A 12,755-nucleotide genomic window follows, 5' to 3' on the forward strand; every position below is an offset into this window, starting at 1 on the left:
AAACCCTAAACAAAGCTTTTGCGAATGACCACCTCTGATTTTTTGGTTTTTACAAAAAAAAGTGCTTCCGAGGTTTTTTTAGCAAAAATTGATTTAAAAGTTTTAAACTTATTTGCTTCTTCTCGAAATTTTTCCAATTTGTTTTGGTTTTTGGTTTATTTTTCAATTTTTTTGTATTTTTAGAAAAAAATCCTAAAGTTTGTGAGAAGACAAAGGTTAAAACTAATTTTTTTGGTGTTTTTGCAAAAATATTTATAAAAAGGATTTTTTCTGAGAATTTAAAAGCTATTTTGAGAAAATTTATTCAGAAATGGGTTTTGATCCGGATTTTGAGGAATTATGAATTTAAAGTGCTGGATTCGGATCCGGAGTTGATTTTGAATATATCAATATGAATTTTAATTCAGAGAATCTGAAGAAGTGACTTGATTTTCTCAGAAAACGGGGTTAGGGGCAAAATGGTCATTTTTACAAAACTTTGAAAAATTTGGGATGTTCACAAATGGTCAACATTATTTTATTATGTTCATAGACGACTATTCTCGTTATGGGTACCTATATTTAATTCATAAAAAATCTCAGTCCCTAGATGTGTTCAAATCGTTAAAAACTAAAGTTGAAAACCAACTTAGCAAAAGAATTAAGGCCGTCAGATCTGACCATGGTGGTGAGTACTATGGTAGATATGATGGATCAGGTAAACAATGTCAATGACCCTTCGCAAAATTCTTAAAGGAATATGAGATCGTCTCTCAGTATACCATGTCTGACACTCTTAGTATGAATGATATTGTCAAGAGACAAAACATGACTCTTAAGAATATGATAAGGAGTATGATTTCTCATTCTACTTTACCAGAGTCCCTCTGAGAAAAAAAAAAAAGACTATAGCCTATGTTTTGAACAGGGTACCTTATATAGTAACCAAGACCCCATATAAATTATGGATAGACATAAAGCCTAGTATGAAACACTTTCATAATTGGGGATATCCAGCTGAGGCTAGGCTCTACAACCCACATGAAAAGAAACTGGATTCCAGAATGGTTAGTTGCTATTTTGTTGGGTATTCTGAAAGATTCAAGGGCTATAAGTTTTATGACCCTATGAATAAGTCATTTTTCAAAACGGGAAACACTTGTTTCTCTAAGGGTGTTGAGTTTGAAGGGAGTGATAAAGTAAAATGCATTATTTTTGAAAAAAAGTTTCTTTCTTTTTTTATAGTTGTTGATGACAATGATCAACTTTCTATTCCTGACATTGTTCTCACAAATTCGAATTAAGGCAATGCTTTAGATCTCCCTGTCCAAAATCAAGCTTTTACTCCTAGAGTTCAAACTCAACATCCTCAAGAACCAATGTTATTAAGAAAATCCACTAGAGAGAGAAGAAGGGTAATTTCAGATGATTATATTATCTTTCTACAAGAACATGAGGGTGATACTGGCATAAGATAAGATGATCTAATCAACCTTCAACAAGCCACATAAAGTTTTAACTCTCAAAAGTGGATTGAATCAATGCATGAGGATATTAAATCCATAAGGGACAATGACGCGTGAGATCTTATCACATTGCTTGAAGGTGTGAAACTCATTGATTGCAAATGGATATTTAAAACTAAAATGGATTCAATGGGTAATATGGAAAGATATAAGGCATGTCTTATTGCAAAAGGGTTTACTCAAAGGGAAGGCATTGACTACACATAGAATTTCTCTCTGATTTTCACCAAAGACTCTTTTAGGATTACGATAGCACTTGTGACTCATTATGATTTAGAGCTGCATCAAATGGATTTCAAGACTGCATTCCTTAATGGGGACATCGATGAGACAATATACATGGTCCAACCAGAATATTTTATTTTAGGCAATGTCAAGAAAATGATTTGCAAACAAAAGAAATATATCTATGAACTTAAGCAAGCTTCTCGTCAGTGGTATTATAAATTTCATCGTGTTATCTTCTCATTTGGTTTTGAGATGGATGTGGTTGATAATGCATATACCATAAGTTCAGTGAGAGTAAATTTATTTTTTTGGTTTTGTATGTGAATGACATATTGCTTGCCAGTAATGATATAAACATATTGCACAAAACCAAGAGATTTCTGACAAAAAAATTTGAAATGAAAGATCTTGGGGATGCCACTTTTGTATTAGAGATCCAAATACATTAAGACCGTTCTCGAGGTATTCTTGGATTATCGCAAAAGAGCTATATCGAAAGGATTCTGGAAAGGTATGGCATGAATGATTGTAAACTAGGAGATACTTCTATTGCTAAAGAAGACAAGTTTAGTCTTACTCAGTGCCCCAAACACCAGTTCGAAATTAAGTTTATGAAACAGATTCTCTATGCATCAGCTGTGGAAAGTATTATGTATGCTCAGGTATGTATGCATCCAAATTTAGCGTACATTGTTGGGATGTTGGACGGGTATATTAGTAACTCAGGTATAGATCATTGGAAAGTAACCAAACGGGTTATGCGGTATTTGTAGAGAACAAAAGGTTACATGCTCACATTCAGGAAGTCAGAATAGTTAAAAATCATTGAGTATTCTGATTCTGACTTTGTGAGATGCCAAAACAATCATACATTCACGTAAGGTTATATTTTTTTGTTGGTCAGGGGAGCTATTTCTTGGAGGAGTGTCAAGCAGACACTCATTGCTTCTTCCACCATGGTAGCATAATTCGTAGATTATTATGAGGCATCAAACCATGGAATATGGCTACAAAATTTTATCACAGGGCTGCAAATTTTAGATAATATTGAAAGATCGTTAAAAATTTTTGTGACAATAATTCGACAGTGCTATATTCCAATAACAAAAGAAGCTTATCAAAGTCAAATCATATTGACATTAAGTTCATTGTTAAATAACGAGTGCAGAATGATTAGATATCGATAGAACATATTGACACAAACTCTATGATTACAGATCCGCTTACTAAAGGTATGCCACCAAAGGTCTTTTATGAGCATATTGCTCAAATGTGTGTTTTATCATTTTATAATATGTTGGTTTAGTGAGAGTTTGTATTTAGACATTCTATAATATAATAAAGTTTCTTTTACCACTTTGGTATAAAGTTAATGTTTCAGTTTCATTTTGTACTCATTTGTTATGATCTCACTAAAGTTTAAGAAAAGACCAGTTGAAAATTTGCATGTTTGATCACATTACATATAATTTTCATGCTTAACATCCATACTTGATCCATGTCATTTGGTTATGTCAATATACATGATCATTGATGGGTCCAATTACGTTATTTGTAATGAAAACTACTTTGGTTCTATGTTGACATACTTAATGGACCAGATTGGTAAAAATATCAATTGATAAGATAGTATTTTTGAACTCATAAGGTTATAATGTGTGATTATAAGGTTATGTATGTGTCCCAAGTGGGAGATTGTTAGAAAAGTAGTATGGGCCTATATACGTCAAACCACATGTTATAGACTGTCTTAGGTTCAGGCCCGATATAGTTATGTGATATCTCATATGGTATGACACACCATGTGGGGAAACCTATTCTATAATGGGATGAATTGGAGACTGACTTTTAATCACATTAGGTTATGGTCCCCAAACCTTATATAATGTTCCTCTCTTCAGACCCCCATTATCAAAAAGAGAATTCAGTTCCTCTCTTATTAGATTTAGAGAAAGGAAAATGGTCACATATACAGGTTCTGAAAGATCATACCCATCAATAATCTACTGAAATGCTTATAGATTCAAGTACGCTTTTGTATTAAGTTCTGTTTCAATTTTAATTTCAACGGTTTAACAAGAATATGAAAATCAGTCATTTTAGTTTTCAGTGAATTCTTAAATCCAACAAAAGATTCACACCAGACAATAACTCAAGGATTTATATGATTTGGAGGTGATCATCCTACGTCCACGGGCAACGACAATCAAAACTTCACTAGATATGGAGAATATTACAAAGATCTCACCCCAACAACTCCCTACAAATTATCTCTCTAACAAGCTCTCTTTTTTCTCTTATAGAGATCCAAAACAATAGAGAGGGACCTTATATTTATGAGGAATTTGAAAGACCGTGTGGCTGCTGACTTGAGGAGAGGTCGATTCCATATGGGAAGCAGACCTCAAATCTGAGTCCCACTAGGACTCCTTTTGCATCCGTTTATGCAGAGTCAAACTCCTAATCTGTGTAGAATTCACAGATGAGGCACACACGCAACATGGTAGGCATGTCGTGTTGAACATTTAGCTGGTATAGTTAATTCATATTCCTGTTTAGCTATGGTAGTGGACCGGGGGAAAGCGGAGCCCCGTCTTGCCCCGTTTGGACCGGGGATGAAGGGCATGAAACAGAGATGGAGGCGAGGATGAAGGTTAAAATCCATCCCCAAGCGGAGATGGACTTATGCTTTCCCCCGTCCCCATCTTGATCCCCACCCCGCCCCATCCCCAATCCTTCTAAGCGATGACACTAAACAGAGGGAAAATGGGTCCCCGCCTCGCCTTGCCCCCATTTGGACCGGGGATGGAGGACATGAAATGGGGATGGAGGCAGGGGTGGAGGTTAAAATCTATCCCCGTGTAGGGATGGAGGTTTGAATTTTGAGACGGGGTGGGGGTGGAGACCTTGTCCCCTGCCCCCGCCCCGGTCCATTGCCATCCCTATTCATCTTGCAAGGAATTGATTCTTCTTCGTCTTGACTGTAGAATCTTTGGGTGGATTGGTATAGTTAAGTCTATTAACATAGTAAATAAACCATGTCAAATGCATCTATATGTTTTATAAGTCTATTAACATAATAAATAAACTATCTTTTTTTTTAGAGGAAGATATGTCAAACACATCTATATGTTTTGATCTAACATTTGGCAGCTAAATCCACTTAGACAATAGTGTATCACTACATAGCATTTCATGTAGGGCCTGCACTATGTAGTTGTGGGTCCCATGTGATGCTGTGATGTGATTAGTTAGTGTCAAATAGCCATAGCACTTAGCCGCTCCTTTGATCTCAATTCGAGTGAGAGAGAGAGAAGGGTGTTTTTTAAAGGAAACAACTGTTAGTGCATTAAAAAGGCTCCAAATTGTTTTTCTTTATTTTATAATGAATGGCTCAGACCTAACTTGGTCATGTTATCTATCCAATCTATTCCTTGTTTAAGGAAAACTTTAATCACAACGTTTCTCATGTTTATAGAAAAAAAAGGCACACTAAAGTTTTAATTTCATATTTTGGTAGGAAAATTAGGCATGACGAGTCGACCACATTCATTAAAATATCATGAAACATGCCATGCATTGTCAGTTAGCCAAACAGTATGAAACTTTCTCTATTATATATACATACATACATATATATATATATAGTAATGGGTATGTGCTAAACCTATTTGGTGCTAAACTGCGTGCTAAATGGATTTTCAGCTTCTTCGGTGTTTTTTATGTGGTTCTGGCCCTATAAATGTGTTGGACATGGTCGATTTATTAAGAATCCATATCTGAATAATGTGTTTTCAAGAAAAAAATAATGTTTGAAGCCTCAAAAATTTATAAAAAATTTGGACCGTTTGATTTTTTGAACTTTATAAAAACCCACCAAGTGTTGGAATCAAACACTGATCCCTATAAAATCAAGTACATAGATCACATATGTATTATCGAAATTTAAAAATAAAATAAAAAAGCCCAAAAAACTTATTTAACATGTGGTTTAGCACCAAATGGGTCTAGCACTCAGCCATTACTCTCTCTCTCTCTCTCTCTCTCTCTCTATATATATATATATATATATATATATATATATATATATATATATATATATATAGTGGAGAATTGAAGGAGCATACGCATTGTGTAAACACATAGTTATAAAGGGATAGGGCCACATACATGTCGCTACCATTGCGCTGATGTGAGAGATGAACGATCTCCTCAGCCGAACTACTCATGTTGATGAGTACAGGCCTTCAAGCAGTGGGTGATCAGGGACCGATCTCTGTAAGCCTTCAAATTTCACACTTACACCACTGCCCATCATGTGGTATATATAGGTATTCAAGGGATACCTCCAAAAGGTTATCATGCATCATACTAAAAGGTATGATGCATGGGAAAAGACACATATGAAGGGACACTTTATTTTCCAACATCCTCCCACTTGACCTGAGTATGTGAAAGTTCATGTGGATAGGTCTTAAGTCCACTTTATCAGTCCAAATTTGTTTTTATGCTAAACTCTTAAACTTTATAAGCAAACTTGATGCATAACCAACAAAAGAAAGAAAGAGCGAATCATATCTTTTTTAGCAAAATATGATCACATAAAAGTCAGTGTACATGATTACAGGGTTTCAAACAAGTCCATCCTCTTAACATGTTCAATATGTAATCTTGGGGCTAAACCCTTAGTAAGAGGATCAACTACCATTTTTTTAGTCCCTATGTTATCAATATACACCAAAATATTTTATCTCTTCTCATTTACAACAAAATACTTCAACTCAATACGCTTACAAGACATAGTACTTTTATTGTTATTGGAGAAGGATACATCAGCTTCATTATCACATAATACTTTTAGTGGTCTTTCAATGGATTCAACCACCTGAAGTCCTGAGATGAAGTTCTGCAACTAAATGACCTATGAACTTGTCTCGAATAGAGCTATGAACTCAGCCTCCATGGTGTGGACAGTAGTAGTGGACTACTTCCCACTCCTCCAAGAAATCGCACTACCGGCTAGCAGAAATATGTATCCTGTGGTAGACTTTTTATTGTCAGGACAACCTCCCAAATCTGCATTTGAATCATATAGTTTTTTATCCTTTACAGATAACACATGACTTTCTTAGCAACCTTCCAGTGAGCTAGACCTAGATTTGACTGAAATCTGCCAAGAACCTCGACTGCAAATGATATGTCAGAGCGAGTGCATGTCTGAGCGTACTGCAAGCTGCCGACCATTGATGCATATAGTATCAGGGTCATCTGTCCTTTTTAAAACATGACCTCTAAAACAATGATAAAGATGAGTTTTTAATGAGATTTTATCATGGATCATGCATAAATAGAGATGGATAAAATGCAAATATTATGCATGATCAAATTTCTCCATGCTTATCGTTTGCTAGTCCTCGAGCAAACTGAAGCAAAAATAATAAACTAACCAAAATCAAAACCTAACTCACTTTCGTAGTAATCACAGTTGCATTTATTATATGCAACAATCCCTTTAAACCCTTGGGTTACCCCAGTGGACGAGTAAGGTCTTGTGAGGGTTTGCAATGATGCTACCCACAAACATCTCTGTCATGTATGCATAAAGATTTTAATTCAAGAAGCATTAGGTAATTGAGGAGTTTGTTTTCACAAATATTTCATGACATTACATTATCAAAACATAATTAGAGTCTTTTACAGGCCACCACAGAATAAAACCTTTTTCTTTTACTTTTCTAAATTTCATAATTATTTATGTTCTATCCGTAGAAAATCAAATGTATACATGTTATTATTTACTTATCCTCACTCATATGTTTTCTGCACAGGTTTTCTCAATATTTGCTTCTACCCAGTGAACCTTTTCTTTTATGCTATTTTCTTTTTCTTTTTCCAGATTTTTATTTTTTCACACTTTTTTTTATGAGCACTATATCGAATTTTCAGTTTTCATGACCCGTGTAACGAGCTTTGGGTCAGTGACTGCCAAACCAGATGACCTTAGGGCATCAGATACTAAGTATCCCTTAGACTTAATCACTCAAGTCACTAGACCTTTAATTTTTATAGTTTTACGTATAGCCTGCTTCTCTGTCATGTGTAATGTCAACATCTATTAGGCTCTCTATAAAGTCCATGTAACGGGCTTTCGGGCTGGTGACTCTCAAACCAGATGGCTTTAGGGCACCAGTTATAAATACTCATCAGGCTCTACTTGCTCGAACAAAATAGGTCATAAATATTAACTTAGACAAAGAAGTGACTTTCTTTGTTATCTTTTTCGACATGGAAATCAAACACTTCAACTTGTATCTGAGCTCAGCTACTAGGGAATACAAAGAGAATACACAACTAAACATATGCTCTTTTTCACTTTTAAGCTCTTATTTTCAATGTTGTTTATTTGCTTAGTTTTCAAAAATACACAGTGCATATTCATACTTATGATTTAAAATAAAATCTAACATGCATCTATCATCATTTCTTTGAAATCCACATAAATAACTGCGCTTTTCTAGATCAATGTCAGAAAAAAAATTTGGGGCTTAAAAATCCTCTAAAACATTAGATTTTGTAAAGCATTCATATAAGTTCAAACTCATTCCTTAAAAGCCTAATTTTTATGAGTTGTAAAGTGCACGTACAAAGACAAAAAAAAAAATGGGTGTGCAAACTACACCCTCCCCCATGCTTGAATGACATTATCCTCAGTGGCACTCCCCTCATGTTTGCATGAAAATATATGAATGCACATGAGAACGAAAATAAATAGGAGAAAAGGAGTAGAAGTCACCTGATCCACACTGTGCAACCGTAGTTGATATGGCATGTAAATGGTTCTGCAGTGGTTTCTTCAGTCTGTGGGCAATCCTTAAGGCTCAATTTATCCTCTTTTAATATGGGTGTCATAGTAGGAGCACAATATTTCATCCTATATCTCTTGACAACTTTATTAATATAAGCTTTCTAAGAGATAGCTGGTACACCTTTAGACTTGTCTCGACGGATCTTAATGCCGAGAACATAGGCAGCCTCTCACAGGTCTTTCATTTCAAAATGGATGGATAAAAATTGATTGGTTTTTTGTCAGCATATCCTTATCGTTGGTTGCAAGTAAGATGTCATCCACATAAAGTACCAGAATTATGAACTTACTCCCACTTGTCTTGAGGTATACACATCGACTAATGATGTTTTCTGTCAATCCAAAGGTCAAAATGACTTTGGTGAACTTCATATACCATTGACAGGAGGCCTGTTTAAGTACATGTATTGACTTTTTCAACTTGCAAACCAAACGATCTGACTTATCTTTATAGAAACTTAGAGGTTGATCCATGTATACATCTTCACTTAATTCACCATTCAAGAAAGTTGTTTTTACATCCATTTGGTGTAGCTATAAATCAAAATGAGCTACTAGGGCAAAAATAATCCCCATTGACTCCTTAGTCGAGACAGAAGAAAATGTCTCATTGTAGTCAATGCCCTCCATTTGAGTAAAACCTTTAGCAACCAGCCTTGCCTTATACTTTTCAATATTGTCTTTAGAGACTCTTTTGGTTTTGAAGACACATCTGCATTCTACGGGCTTGACTCCTCTAGGAAATTTGATAAGGTCTCATACTTGGTTTTTTACCATAGAGTCTAGCTCTTCTTTCATGGCCTCTATCCAAGATGAAGATTGCTCACACTCAACAACTTACTTAAAAGAATATGGATCATCAATATCTATGAAATCATTAGGCTCCTGTAGATACACCACATAATCTGGATTGATAGCTGATCTTTTAATTCTTGTGGATCTCCTGACAGGTGAACTAACTTGATCAACCTGTTGATGCTCTTTAGCATAATCTACAAATGGTTCTTATTGAGTTGGTGCATCACTAACTAGATCAACTTTTGTTTCATCATTCGAATGAATAATGAAAGGAAGTTGTAAATTTTCAGGTGGAGTAATTTTATCCTGAATTTTCTCAAAAGAAAGATTTTACAATGCATTTATAGCAACTGAATCATCTTCTAAAAATCTAGCTTTATCTATTTCTACTATTTATGGTATATGAGATGGATAATAAAACTTGAAACCTTTTGACCTTACTAGATAATCAATGAAGAAACCACTGATTGTTCTGGTGTCAAAAGCCTTAATGTGGGGATTATATAATTTTGCTTCTGCAGGACAACCCAATATATGCATGTAACTTAGACATGGTTTTCTACCTGTCCACAACTCATAAGGTATTGTTGAGATAACCTTAGTAGGAACCTTGTTTAAGACATGTATGACTGTTCGCAGCGCTTCACCTCACAGGGTGATGGGAAGGGTTGAGTAGTTCAACATTGCACGTATCATTTATTTAAGCATACGATTTCTTCTTTTAGCTACACTATTCTGGTATGCACTTCTTGGCATGTACTGAGAGACTATTCCTTCTTCCATAAGAAATCACGTTAATGGTTCTTTTCGTTATCCCATCTCAGTGAAGTGCCAATGTACTTGCCACCTCGATTTGATCTGACTATTTTTATTATGTCCCCTGTTTGTTTCTCAACTTCTTTCTTGAAGTCTTTGAAAATCTTATAGACTTCAAATTTTTTAAATAACGAGTAGAGATACATGTACGAAGAGTAATCATCAATGAAGGTGACGAAGTACCTTTTTCCTGTATGGCAAGGGGAGAAGGGTTCACATACATCCGTATGAGCAATTTACAACTTGTGGTTGCCCCTTTTGGCATATTTCTTGTATGTGTTGGTTTGCTTGGCCTTTATGCAGTCCAAACACGGTTTCTTAATTGTGAAATCAATGATTTTAAGAATTCCTTCTTTCACAAGTCATTGGATCCTATCTTTAGAGATATAACCCAGATGGTGATGCCAGCGCATATAGGATTGTTTATCTAATAAGCCATATTTATTTTCAATCAACACATTTTCTGAGGAAAGGGTTTCATAAATTTGGACATTAGTTTCCAAATGATATAATCCATCACATACATTCGCGAAACCAACAAGAAATAAATTATTATCGATAGTCATTTTTGAATTTTCAAATTTAAAATAATATCCAATGAAATTCAGTTTTGATACATAAATGAGGTTTCTACTGTATGTTGGTACATAAAATGTATCGAATAAGTCCAAAATAAAACCATTTTCCAAAATCACTTTGTAAGTTCCAATAGCCTTAACACGTGAGCACATCTTGTTTCTTGAGAAGATGCTCATTTCATGATCCATTGGTTCCCTTTTGTTCAGGAAGACCTGCAAGGTGTTGGCAATATGAACAATGGCACCCGAATCAATTCACCAGCTATTAGTTGGAATGTTGATCAAATTACATTAATGAGAAATGAATGACAAATTATCTTTCTTTGCCAGCCAGTTCTTGTGCTTCATGCAGTCTGCCTTTAAATGTCCCTTCTTCTTGCAAAAGAAGCACTTGATAGAAGATTCTTTATGAGACTTGGCGCCTGACCCGTTGGACACAGATGCATTTGAGTTTCGCTTTGCCTTTTTCTTAATAGCATTCTTCTTTGGTCTATGCCTTTTGTGACCTTTATGAGAAGATACATGAGCACTATGTATATTCCCTCATTTCAATCTTTCTTCTTCCTCAACACACTTTGACATCAAGTCATTGAATGCCCATTCATTATTATGTGCGTTATAAGATATCTTGAAGGGTCCATATTAACTAGGCAGAGAAGTCATTATTAAGTGGATCAGGAAGGAATCAGATATGCTGACCTTCATATCATTCAATTGAGTTGCTAAATTTCTTATTTCTATAATATGTTGTCGGATGTTTCCCCCACCGATATATTTCATAGATATTAACCTTGTCATCAAGATGCTAGCCCTTGCTTTATATGAACTGATTGCGCCTCTATAGCTTCCAATTTTTTTTTTACTCTTCTATATGTGGGTATGACGCTCCTAATATTCTTAGCCACATAAGACTGCAAAAGTAGTAGGCTAAGTCTATTTGAGCGCTCCCACTTATCAAAATCAATTTTTTGTTCAACTGTGCTATTGTCAGTTAACGATGTAGGCTCGGGCTTGCGCAAGGCTAAATCTAGATCCATATAACCTAATATGAATTGTAATGTTTCCTTCAAATCACTAAAATTTGATCCATCTAGAAAAGGAATATGACTTGTTCCATCAAGAATCACAAAATTGGACATTGTAACGACAAAAGAGCATTCATAAATATTCATGCACCTTCGAGATTTGAAAGAGTAAATGCAATAATAAGATTGCTTTATCATTTACACTTTTCTAGCCAAGTGCCAGGGGTCATTATGGTCTTACTTTGGTGAGTACCCATAACACGCAAATGTACTTCGCCTCCCACTATTTGATAAAACTGAAAAGACATGTAGCCAGAAACAAGTCGACATGACACCTTTGGGTGCTACATGTTTCATGTGCTGAAATATACTCTTTTCATTTCATCTTGCTAGACTTTGAACACGACATCATTGCCTTTAGGTAGTCCATCATTTCATTAAGTCTAACACAATTTTAATATTGACTCATTCCATTATTGGTAGATAATAACTTAATTAAGCATACATTTGACCACTTCAGTGATTACAAATGTATCTTAATCAAAATTCAAATGCCATACTTTATGTCAATATTGTCCAGATGATGTATCAAAAATACATACTTCTAAGGCATAAATGAAACGTCACGCATCATAACATAATGTGTGTGAAATAAACTAAGTGTTATACATGGAATGTGCTTAAAACTTCTTAATTGATTCTAAAATTGAATGAATCAATCACAATGATACTCCAAAATGGTTCAAGAAAGCCCAAAAAATATTGAATCGACACCAAAACCATTCAAACTGATCATCTTCTTCACAAAAGGTATTTAAAAACATGATGAACCAATGAAAATGGCCTTTAAACCGGTCAGAAAAATAGTGAACCAATCCAAAAAACTCCTAAATCAGTCTAAAAAGGCTTTGAACCAGTCTAAAATACAATGAATTGGACT

Source organism: Nuphar pumila, chromosome 13 (assembly GCF_984573655.1).
Source record: "Nuphar pumila chromosome 13, dmNupPumi1.hap1.1, whole genome shotgun sequence".
Lineage (NCBI taxonomy): Eukaryota > Viridiplantae > Streptophyta > Magnoliopsida > Nymphaeales > Nymphaeaceae > Nuphar > Nuphar pumila.